Source organism: Lynx rufus, unplaced genomic scaffold (genome assembly GCF_022079265.1).
Source record: "Lynx rufus isolate CCGP_SWC_20201006 ecotype Redwood Valley unplaced genomic scaffold, mLynRuf1.p SCAF_37, whole genome shotgun sequence".
In the NCBI taxonomy this organism is placed as follows: domain Eukaryota; kingdom Metazoa; phylum Chordata; class Mammalia; order Carnivora; family Felidae; genus Lynx; species Lynx rufus.
In genome coordinates this window covers 1,089,738-1,102,166 of record NW_025814853.1, presented here as the reverse complement: position 1 = coordinate 1,102,166, position 12,429 = coordinate 1,089,738, and the positions used below count along the sequence as shown (strand labels likewise).

The window sequence follows — 12,429 nt, the reverse complement described above, 5'->3', positions numbered from 1 at the left end:
CCCTCCGGTTTTATTGGGTCACCGAGAATAACACTGGGACGTGAGAGTCAGGATGAGACCCCCTGAGCCAAACCTGCACTTGCCTACTCTTTGAAACAAATTCCTCCTATGGTTCCGTATTATGTTTACCACTCGTGTGAGAAGGTAAGAACTCAGAAGAGGAAATAGTTATTCCTGGGCTAGTATCCATTTCCTGCAGCTATAGTTCAGAAATCACTGCCCCCCCCTCCCTCCCAAGCCCGTCCACTCCCCCTCTCTTCCCTTTGCAATTACTGGTAACAGCTGACATTGACTGAGTGCTCATTATGAATGGGGACCTTTATTTAGAGGGATAATCTCATTCAATGCTCACACATCTTCATGAGGTAGGTCCTGTCATTGTCCCTGTCTCACAGATGGTAAAATGAAGGCTTAGAGGGGCGCCTGGGTGGCGTAGTCGGTTAAGCGTCCGACTTCAGCCAGGTCACGATCTCGCGGTCCGGGAGTTCGAGCCCCGCGTCGGGCTCTGGGCTGACGGCTCAGAGCCTGGAGCCTGTTTCCGATTCTGTGTCTCCCTCTCTCTCTGCCCCTCCCCCGTTCATGCTCTGTCTCTCTCTGTCCCAAAAATAAATAAACGTTGGAAAAAAAAAAATTAAAAAAAAAAAAAAATGAAGGCTTAGAGGCTTGAGGAACCTGTCTGAGGTCGAATGTCCGGTAAACGGGGACACACACAGGGGTTCAGAGATAGACTTGTCTGTCTCCAGAGGCTATGCTCCCACCTTCCAGGCTGCTGTGGGGCCTTCAGAATGCCGATTCAGACCCCATCCCCTCCCTGGGGTTGTTCTAGATTATTCCAGCCTTTATCAAGGCTGGCTGTGCCCTGAAATCCTGCATTATTGACTGCCTCCCCCCACATCACCGCCAGTCAATTGCATCCCGCAACATACACATACGTATGGGTCTCCATTCTCCAAGTAGACAGAGCCTTGAGCACCTTGGGAGGTGAGGGGAATGTCTTGGGTATTTCATGCATTCCCAAAGCTTGTGCACTATTCTCATTCTTAGATAAATACCTTGGAATCAGATGTCCTGTGTGTACGTGTATGGAGTCCTGTGTGTGTGTGTGTGTGTGTGTGTGTGTGAGAGAGAGTGATTGGACGACGAAGCTTTATTCCTGCACTGCAAGTTGTTAACATGTTAACAGGGTCCACAGACCAAGGAAGGGGCCCGAGCTGTCCCCAGGGGCCTCAGTGCTCAGTCTGCAAAGCACAGGCTGGGGACTCAGGCCGTTCCCTTTCTCCCTACCACAGGCAAGGGCAGACACACACGATCAGCTGCTCTGGGGTCCTGCCGCCCCTCATCCTTCACCTGATCCATTTGTGAGAGTTTCAGGAGGCTCTAGGTAATTATGTGGTAATTGAATTTAGGGAAACAGATCCTAAGGATAATCCTGGAGTCAGTTCCAGGAAGAATCACGGTTTAATTTCCGTATTTAGCTGGTGGTACGTGTTATACGGTTCCTGACAGCACAGCACCTGCCTCATTGTTACGGATTTCGTTTTAGCGCGCAGTTCGGAACGGGAGAGCGATAGGCACGTCACTCCGAGCACACGCATGCACACTCTGTAAGCACAAGCAGAAGACGCAGCCCACAGCCCTCTTGTCTTTTCATGTGTGGTCTTCACGCGAGCTGTGTGGCTAAGGCCTCACCCAGGAGAAGAGCTCCCCCAACATCGCCTGCGACGCTGTTTCGCTTAACCAATTCCCTGCAAGTTCTCAACTCTGGGCAGGGGCAGGGAGCTGGCCCTCCCCAAGGATGTCCGAGGTGCATGCGCACGGGTGTGGATGCATGCGTGTGCGTGCACGAGTGTGCATGTGTGTGAGCATTTAGGGCTGGACGAGGGTCACAGCAACGCAGCCCAGACTGGCAGGAATACCTCTGGTTTGCTGCCTGAGTGAAGGAACCTTTCGAACGCACCCTGGAGTTTAATATTGCCAACAACGGGCCCTGATTCCTTTCAACCTGCGCCAGGTGTCATGTAAACCTCCCTGGATTTCCTCCCTTTCCTGTTTCATCTGAGAAATTCTTCACTAATTCCACGGTATCTGGTTTCTCATTGTTTCTCTCCGCTTCAGACAGCCCCTTGGGGTGGGCTTTGTAAAGGTGTGCTTAACGCGCTCAGCTGTCCAAAGTGACACCAGCTCGGCTCTCGCTACGCCTCCAAGCCTCCAAAACCTCTCCAAAGGGGCTGCACGCGCCGGCAAGGCCACAGCATCCTGGGGGAAGGCGCCAATGCCCATCACCAAACCCCAGGATAGTCTGGGGGGGTCGCTTCACTTCTGGAAAGCAGTATGCAAACCAAGCACAGGACGATCGTGTTAGGCTCTTTCGTGATAGAATGCTGAGATTATACGAATACAACAGAATAATGAATGGCATGTCATCCATTCTTTGTTGAGGTCATGCTGTTTAGGGTTGAGGACAAGGCATAATCCAGCCTGGGTGGAGGAGGCCTGGGCTCCTGTTCCAGCTGCAAGCAGGGGACCATCTATTTTCCTCCGACTCTCTAGAGGAGGTGGGATTACAAAATCATGTGGATGTTAGGGGGTGGGGAGAGAAGAACCTGGCAAACAGAATCCCTCCTATGAACAGCGGAAGCAAGCGTCCTTGTAGCCACTTCCTGCTTTGTTTCTCATGCTCCCGGACCCTCCTGCCAGTGTGGAGAGGGGAGAGGAAGCACCAGGCAGGGCCAGGGAGACGCAGGGCTGGCCAGGTTCCTCTCAGCCTTCAGTGTGTCTTCCCCTTGTCTCCTCTCCAGGCATTGAAAATTATTTATGTTTGCAAATTGCTTTTGACTCACATGACTTACTCCTCTTGCCTGCCAACAGGTCTGGGGCTGGGAGAGTTCTCGAACCGGCGAGCTGAGAAATCAGGGGCGATGGCGGAAGGAGCACAGATGTGAACTCACGAGCCCTGGGATGTGGTTCCCCCCCCCCCGGCCCGACACACACACACCTCCCCTGCCCTGCCCGGGCCTGTGGGGTCTCAGCTGCAAATGAGAGGGTGGGTGTGAGCTCTCCAGGGCCTAGTGACTGGTGGCTGTGGCACACCCCTGGGCCTGGGTGCTCCAAAGAGGCTCAGATGAGGTTAGCACCAACCACTTTGCTACGCTGGCACCTGTGCCTGGCAAGCCCACCGCTGCTGAGCATTGGAGGGCGGAGAAGTGGCTATCCAGCCCTGGCCTGGCAGGGAGAGGAGGACAGGGCGCTGGGGCGGCCAAGAATGCTTCCTCCCTTCATGTTTTCTTCACGCTGGTCCTTACCCAGGCCTTATTCCAGAGACCAGGTTGAAAACTCGTGTCTGCAGGGGACCTCTCTTGGAAAGTCCCTGGGGCTAGTCCAAGAGAGAAACACACACAAACACCCCAATAACTGTCCTAATTGTGAGCACGGCCAGAGCAGGGTCAGCTCCATGGCAGGTGGAGAGGAACGGATTGGCCTGTTGACCACGGGTTTCTGGAAGCTCAGAGCAGAGAGGAGCCATGGAGTTTTTATTCTAAGTCCTTCACTCTACACATGGAGGAATTGAGCCCTGCAAAGGCCAAAGCCAACATCAAGGTGAGGCATCGGCCAGTCTCTGCCCACAAGTGGGTACATGTGTTCCCGCGAGGGTCAGTGCTCCCCCACGCCCCCTACGACAAAACTGGATTTATTAATGGGAATAATGGTAACAAAAATCAAAGGCCAGTGCCATAGTCGTAAACAATGGGCCGTGTGTCGAGTGCCGCGGTCTGGCTTCTAGTCTCTGGACGGTGGTTTGGGGCTTAACCTAGAGAGAAGACAGGAGGATCTGGGCTTCTTCGAAGCCGGTGACCACCAAGTGGACGTGAAGGCTGCTAAGGGTTCAACTCTCCAACATGGCAAGAAATGTGCTAACCTCAGAGCTTTGAGTTAGCTCTGCTTCAGCAGAAAGGCGACATTGGCTCAGCCTTGGGTCTAGAGTTTGGGGTCTCTGCACTCTTCCGTGGAAGAGGACCCATGGCAGGCAGAAGGCGGCTGGACAGCAGGGAGAGGGACTGTCCCTCAGAATGTCTCGAACCCTGAAAGCTGTCCTATCTCTTGGGCCCAGAAGTGGGCTCCCCAGAGCATGAGATCCCATTTGGGTATATTCGGACACCCCATAGATCTGGCTTCCCCGAGCAAGCTCCCATCAGTTCTATTTGAAACCTCTTAAGAGAGAAGCACCACACAGATGATGCAACAGGTCATCAGCTGTGGGTTAACCTGGTAGCAGGTGTAAATGGCGCCTATACACACATCAGTAATCTGGAGAGAGAGAATGGGGAATGGGTGAGCCAGGACCAAAGTCAAGGGCACAGGCAGCAGCAGAGAGAAAAGGAAACCAGACGGGACCACAGACAGATGTAAGGAAACCGAGAGTACAGGGATGAAGGAATGGAAAGCGATCATAACAGGAACAGACATGGAGAAGCAGATGAGGGGAAACCCAACGGTTCAGAAACACCAGGTTGGGAGGGATCGAGGTTCACATCACCAATATCGGGACAAACTGACAGGTGTCTCCTGATGTGATGTACCGAGAAGGACATAATGACACTCTGGTGGCACCCCTGCCCCAAATGCAGAGCCTGAATCTAACCACGCAGAAATATCCAATGTGTTCTCTTCAAATCACCAAGTTTAAGTTACCCAGAGAAAGGCAGGTGCTCCGTCCCAGCTTAAAGAATAGTAAAAAGAAAGACAGGGCATTGAATGTAATTCACCATCCTCGTCTGGCTTTTGGAAGAGGGGGAAAAATTACTCATAAAGAGCATTATTGAGAAAATTGACAAAGCTTGCACACGGACTGGTGGGTCAGACAATAGTATGAGATCAAGAGTAGACATTCTGATTTTGTTAACGGCACAGTGGATACATGAGTGTCCTTGCTCTTAGGAAAAACACACTGAAGTATTTAGGCATAAGGGGCCACTAAGTCTCCAGGTCACTCTCAAATAGTTCAGAAAAAATATGGGGAAAATATATGTGTATATATAGAGAGAAAGAATGATAAAGCAAATGGGTAAAATGCAAATAAACAGTGAATCTAGATAAAGAATATAGGGAAATTCTTTTAATATACTTGCAGCTTTTCTGTACACTGGCAAAAAATACTGAGTTGATTTTTTTAAAAAAACCCTTTAATGCTTATTTATTTTTGAGAGAGACAGAGACAGAGACAGAGCACAAGCAGGGAAAGGGCAGAGCGAGGGAGACACAGAATTGGAAGCAGTTTCCAGGCTCTGAGCTATCAGCACAGAGCCCAACATGGGGCTCGAACTCATGAACCGCGAGATCATGACCTGAGCCAAAGTCAGACGCTTAACCGACTGAGCCACCCAGGCGCCCCCAAGTTGGTATTTTTTTTTTAATTTTTTTTTTCTCAACATTTATTTATTTTGGGGACAGAGAGAGACAGAGCATGAACGGGCGAGGGGCAGAGAGAGAGGGAGACACAGAATCGGAAACAGGCTCCAGGCTCTGAGCCATCAGCCCAGAGCCTGACGCGGGGCTCGAACTCACAGACCGCAAGATCGTGACCTGGCTGAAGTCGGACGCTTAACCGACTGCGCCACCCAGGCGCCCCCCAAGTTGGTATTTTAAAAGAGGTGCTTTGGGCCGCTGGCTGGCTCAGTCCAGTCGGAGGAACATGCAAATCTGGATCTTGGTGTTGGCGAGTTCAAGCCCCACGTTGGGTGTCGAGATGACCTAAATAAATAAAAACCTTTCAAAAAACAATTAAAAAATTTAAATATGAACAAACAATCAGAAGAGGTGCCTGGAGGCTCCCTGTTGAGGTGGGGGACAGGTGCTGGCTGGCTCTGGGGCCTTTTCGTGGGGCTGAGAAGCAGCCTGGGAACCAGCCCTCCAGCAGCTGAGAACATCTGGACGACTTGACCCGTCCCTCGCCGCCTACTTGAAGGCCTGTTTTTCCAACCCTTCACCCCGTGACCTCAACACGAGTGAGTGGGGGTGCAGGAGGGTGGGCCCACAGCTGCCCCTTGCCCTGCACCAGGAGGTACCAGCTATCTCCAGCTCAGCTGGTCCCTCACAACACACAGCAAAGCCCACCCTTGCCCTTTGGCCACGCGAGGAGGAAGGATGCAACAAGAAAGGTTAGGTCAGCAGGCAAACGAGGCCCCGTGTGTGAGCCGCTCTGTGCTCACCAGTTCTGTGCCCTGGGCTGGGGGCTGTGTCCCCCAGAGCGCCCCGAGGCTGGCCTGCTCTTACACTTGGGTTCCCTAAATATCCCCTTTCCTGACCCATGACTTCATCATATTACCCTGTTTTTCCTTCCTATTGATTTGTCGACATGTCTGCCGTGTGTGTGTGTGTGTGTGTGTGTGTGTGTGTTTGTGAGAGAGAGAGACAGACAGAGACAGAGACAGAGACAGAGAGACAGAGAGATTTGGCTTTACTCAGTGTTCTGAGCAGGGCTCCGAGCTAGAGCTGAGGTCTCCCAGCCTCTACCTGCAGATCTGACAACTCAGGAGTTCTGTGAACTTGGGCAGGCTGCTGGGCCAAGCAGGGGGCCAGCTCCAAGACTGCATGGGCCCCAGAAATCCTTAGTCATCCGTCTTGTGAAGATATTCCAGAAGTAAAGCATCCCTAGGCCCCCCAGATGGCCCTCCTCATGCTGACCCGGATATTCCTATCCCGGTCACAGAACATTCTAGAAAAGAACCACACCTCTCTGTTTTCTCCCTCGCCTCCCAGAAATGGGAGAGACGCAAGGTCAACAGAAAACAGGCAAGAAATGTTGCCCTGTCCACCAAGTTTTGAGTGGAAAGTGAGTGAGTGAGTGAGTGAGTGAGTGAGTGAAAACCTCTCATAGTTTAGGTGAGTTTAGCTCATAATTTGGTTTCTTCCCTAGCACATATGACACTCAAAACACTGGGAAGACCCCAATGAGGCCTGAACTCAAAAGCCGGCCTTACTTGGGATCACAGCACGCTGAAAAGCTCATCAGAGATGACCCTGGCATCCCAAATGGAGCTGGTCCCTTCCCCAACCTAATTGGGGCCCAAGGAGACAACTAACTGTATTGAAATTCAAGTCCCAAAGAGACAGGACGCAGCTCAGAAGGTGTTGAAGAAAGGCTGCCTAACCACAGCCACTGAAACGTGTTTACGGCTGTCTGTCGGCCGCTTCGTAGCTTCCCCTGTGACGTTGTCGAAAGATCTAAATGTACCCCGTGCATTGCAGGGGAACACGCTGCGCGGGCCAATTTAGCTGATCAAATCTTGGCAAGTCAGCAAGTAGGGACCATATTGACATTTAAAACATAAGAGGCGATCTCCTGGTCTGCTCCAGCCGCCTCCCCAGCTGGCTGGAGAGAACTGTGCCTCCGAATCTGGACCAGCTGGGTCTCCTGCAGATAAGCTGTCTCTTTGTCTCGTCCATGCCTCGTGCGGCGGGTGTGGGGATTTGCCATTTTGAATGACTGCTGACAAGGGCAGAAACCAACCTGTGACCGAGTGTCCCGAATTCCCATCCTCAAGATAAGAGTGGGCAAACAGTCAGATCTATAAATAATGCTTCCTGAAGCACCTCGCACACTTGGCAGCCAAGGGCCTCTCACTTCTCTCTTCCCCAGGGCGGAGCTGGCGGGCTCCCTCTCCCTGGACCTTTGGAAGCCCAGCTTCAGGAGCCCTTTTGCCTTTCCCCACCTTGCGCTGAGCCAAAGGCAGCCACGAGATGGTTCCAGTCCCAGGCATGCAGCTGCCCAGAAATCAGCCTTGGTGCAGAAGAGCCCTCCCTGAGGTCTCTGAGCCCCAGTTCGCCCCCAGTTAGGGTGAGAAGCCTCCACCAGGCTGACGGAGAACACGTCCAGAATTGCAGGCCACGGCCATGGGCTCTATGTTGCCCTACAGGTATCCCTGTGTGATTCCCTACCTGCTCACGGAAGCGGGAGGCGGGGGAGGCGTCCCTCCCTCTCTCGCTGCCATAACCAGTCTGTAGTTACTGGATTCGGTTCTTTGTCTCAACTCTTCTCTCAGCTGCCAACGGGATCGTTTTTGTCCCAGCTTGTGAGGTATTTTGTTTTCTTTCTCTCTCTCTGATAATTTTCATCATCAGCTTGAATTCAGAAGAGATGCCCAAAGTGACCCCAGCCCCTGGATAAACACCGCTGCCTGGTGCCCCCATGACCTGATAATGACAGTAACTCACAGTTATAGAATGTTCACTGAGCCAGGCTCTATGGAAAAGCCTTTAGATGGATGATTGGTCTCTTTTAATCCTCCCAATAACCGGATGGAGTACAAACTATTATCACCCCCAGGAGGTAATGGATGCTTTGAGAGGTCAAGTACCTGGCCTGGGATCACAGAGCTAGTGAGTAGGGGGGCTGGGGCTCGGATCCAGGTAGCCTGGGCCCCGGACCACGGAGTCTCACCACTGCCATCATTGCTGTCGGGACACAAAGAGTGTCTGGCTAAGACGTCTGTCCCCCCAGAGAAGAGGCGGCATAGTGTAACCACCCGTACACCAGAGGCACCAGCTGTGAACTGAGATGAAGCCCACGAAGTGAGCAGCCCTTGGGGCCACAGAGTCACCACAAGGACGAAGCTGGCACGGGCCTTGAAAAGACTCCAGGACACCACTCCCTCCTCTTACAGGTGAATGGCAAGGACGCTCGGGCCCCGCACTTTAGCTGGTGAAGCATCCACGACCACGAGGGAACAGCCCTTCTGCCCGTGGCCCCCACTTTGGGGTTGGTCCTCCCAGCAGACGGGGCAGGAGGGGTCAGCTCGATGCGGGACGGGACCGGTCGGGTTCCGCTGGAGACCCCAATGCCCTGGCTTTTCCCAGGACTGGCTCGGCCCTCTGGAGGCCCCTGTGGGGCAGCCTCCAGAATGAGAGGCTGCGGGTTAACCACATCTGCCCTTTAGACCCGGCAATTAACGCCCCCTCTTCACGCCTGGGTGTCTTTGCAGCCTTTTCTCTCCCGCAACCGCGAGCGAGCGGATGAGAGGATCGTTCTTCCACATCTTAAGACTCCTGGTAGTTCTATTTCCATGGCTACTCCATTCACGCTCAAGCTTTGGTTACATCCTCAGCCGCCTGAGCTGCCAGTCCTAAAAAATCCCGAAGCGGTACGAGGGTGGACGGATGGATGGCTATGGAGAGGGCGAATGGAAAAAATTTGTCGGAGGCCAGATCACCAGCATGGCGTCGGGAACTGACCAGCATCCCACTGTGCAGAGGGTGGTGCTAAGAGGGGCTGCTGTGGGGGCCTTCCTTCTCCCCCCACCTTCTGGCCCTCTCTTCGGGGTTCTGCTACACACGCCCCAGAATGCCCTCCTCTCTAACCAGTAGCCCCTGGGGCTAACGGCAACCTCAGACGGTTGGTGAATGACACTAAGTTCTCTCCCGTACCCATTTGGATTTTGCCCCTCTTTCCTTTGCCTGCTGCCCCAAGGAAGGTCTCACGGGGCATCCCATTACCTGGAGGGCAAGCAGGTGAGCAGGCTGGAGTGGATGGCCTTGATGTACCTCCCAGAAGGAGCACAATCTGGGTCCCCAAGGAGAGGAGAGAGAGGATGGTCCGGTTCTCCGAGACCCCGCTTTCCTACTTCTGCCATTCGCACACTGGTGACCCACAGGACTTTGTAGGCACCTTCTTCACGTCCTCCGTGCAGGGTCTAGAACAGCGGGAGGGACAGAAGGGGCATTTACAGGAGCTTTTCCATGATCACAACGCCCAAGAACACCGTAAGGACACTGACACTATAAGAGAGAGTAAAGGCGCTCCTCCGGCTGCTGCTTGGATCTGGTCACCTACTAAGTGCTTTCCAGGCACACTGTGTGCTATTTCACAGAGTCCCGTATGGCCCCATTGCACACACAAGGAACACCAGGAGGCCTGCAGAAACCCAGCACTAGCCGAGCTGGGGTTCAAACCCAGCTGTGGGCCATGCTTCTGTTTTCTCTGTTCCCTGGAATCTTGCAGGTGGAGGCCCCAGATGACATCCGGGTCACCTCTGACCGAAGCAGGAATTCGGCTGACAATTTCCCAAGATCCTAGGGAAGATCCTAGGCCCAGGCATCCCAGGTAGGTATCCGCCTGCCCCGTCTAGGGTGGTGCTGATTGTGGTCTGCTCCTCCTCAACCATTTCTAAGCCTACCTTCCCTGCCACTTCCTCGGTTTCATCTGGGCTTTGCCCTTGGGGCAGGGCTCCAAGTGCTGGGAGCTCTGGGGGGACAGCCTGGGCGGGAGGGTTCCCCAGCCAGCCAGGCGGACCCCCAGCCCCATTCTGCCACAGTCTGTTAACTGTGCCCTCCCCCTTCGCTCCTCTGAAACCACTTCATCCACCCCCCCTCCCCCTTTCATAAGGAAAACAGCCTCTACTTAGCTCGGGTTGAAAGAATAGTAGTACTTTTTTCGTATTCCTTTTTTCGTATTCCTGCTACCGCCCCATCCCTCTCCCACCTGCGTTTTTAACACCTTTCAACCCGGCCTAATAAGCAAAGCCACTAGGAGGGTCGAGAGGAGGGGGAGGTCCTCCAAGGGCCGACGAGTCTCCTCTGCCCCCACCCCAGGTTAACTGCTGTGGGGGAAGGGAACTATAACGGCGCAGGGAGGGGTGGGCTGATCCGGGAGGATAAACCCAAGCACAACCCCAGCTCTGCCTGTGGGTGCTGCCTGCCCTGCCTCATCCCCCCCAGAAAGCGATGTAGGGATGGGAAGGAGGCGGGGCTCGGCGAAGGGGCGCACCGGCCCGCGCACTGGCCCTGCTGACTCCGCAAAGCTGGCCCCACCAGCCCCGCATGAGGAGTCGCAGCGTCCCCTCCGCCCCGCGTGCCTGCCGGCCCTTCCTAAGCCCCCTGCTCGGCGACGCTGGCGGCCGGCCACTTTCCCTCCTCGTCCCCATGGCCTCTGCAGCGCAGGTCCGCACCTGGCGGAGACCACAGCCCGCCGGGCCACGCGCCACCGCCCCCCGGGGGGGGGGGCAGGGTCAGCCAGAGCGCACCGAGCGCGGGCGCCACATGGTGGGCGGGAGCGGAGCCGCTCGCCCTGCCCTTTAGGGGCTTCCCGTCGACAGGAGCCTCGGGCAGGACGTGGGGGCGCAGCCGCTTTCCTGGGGAGACCTGGTGAATTCCTCGCGGAGCCTTCGAAACACGTGCGCAAGGTGGGCGGCGGCGCCACGTGCCCACCTGGCCACCAGGGCGGGGCTGCTCCGGCCTCTCCCGCCCGCGGTCCCCTCGAGGTCCGTCCCTCCTCTGCGGCCTCGGTCCCATGAGACAATACTCTGCGTCCCCACGCAGCAGCCAACGTTCTAATGGCCCGACACTTGATGCTGGATCTCAGCTCAGTGTCCCAACCAGACTGTAAGCGCCCCCAGGGCAGCCAGCGTCTCAGACGACGCGCACAGGGCGAGGTCACGGGGTGGCTCTTGGAGGGGTCATCGGGGCCGCCGCGGTTGGCCCCGCGGGTGAGAAGCGCTGTGGCCCGAGAGCGGAGCTTCCTTCCAACCATCGGGTTTTGCGACGGGGAGACCGAGTGGGGAGCGGCCAGAAGGCCCGCAGTGCGCGGGCGGGAGTGTCCCTTTGCCTCCATTCATCGCAGGGGCAGCCGAGGCTGCGGCCGAGCCGCGCTCACCCCACCCTGGGAGGCGGCCGCCCAACGCCCGGGGAGGTTTGGGAAATGGGCGAAGTGGTCAGACTGGTTTCCGGAGCCGGGCTCGGAATCCACGCAGGCTGGCAGGCGTTGGTGGGGGAGGACTGAACCCCGCCAGCCGCGTCAGAGAGGCCACCCCGGGACGCTTTGTTTTCCACCCTCGAAGGCGACCCCGAGGGGTGGGGGTGGGGGAACAGCAGGCATCCAGTTAGGGAAACCCGGTTTTCCGGGATGAACCAGCACACTGGCCGCTCCTCGCCCCGCTGGTGGTACCCAACCCCCTCCCGGCCACAGCCCGGAGTTGGCCAAGAGCGCCTGGAGGAGTGAGCTCCCGTCCATAGCGAGCCTGGGCTTTGATCGTCGTATTTGAAAGACATAAGAGGAGGGGAAAGGAGTGTGAAGAAGCGTCCAGCTTTACCACTAACCTGAATGACCCTGCACCAGTCACTCCCTTGTCCCAGCCTCAGTTTCCTCATCTCCCGCTGGCCCTTCCAATCACTCTCAGAAGTCTAGGTGGACGGCGACGTGGGGACTCCCTCTAGGGTCGGTGCAAGGGGAAAGGAGGGTGCCAGAGCCGGTGGCCATGTGCTCTCAGAGGGTTGAGCAGTCTCGAGGAAACCCAACTAGCTGTGGGGGGGCGTGGGCACCCCCATCCCACTCCCAGGCGCTGGGGACTCCGCGATGGGAAAATGGAGTCTTCAAACTCTCTACCATGCAGAAGCGTGGCACTGATGGCGGAGGCTGGCAGGCGCCAGGTTCTCCTGCGC

At 55.6% G+C, this 12,429-nt stretch overlaps 1 long non-coding RNA gene across 1 annotated transcript; it reads right to left on the bottom strand.

The window, feature by feature from the left end:
* Positions 1–5,581: 5,581 nt before the first annotated feature.
* On the bottom strand, positions 5,582–12,115 carry LOC124522530 (uncharacterized). Its single transcript, XR_006964801.1, has 3 exons — positions 12,088–12,115; positions 9,490–9,686; positions 5,582–5,748 (listed from the first exon to the last, which is right to left on the bottom strand). It is a non-coding gene; the product is annotated as an uncharacterized LOC124522530 (long non-coding RNA).
* Positions 12,116–12,429: the final 314 nt, after the last annotated feature.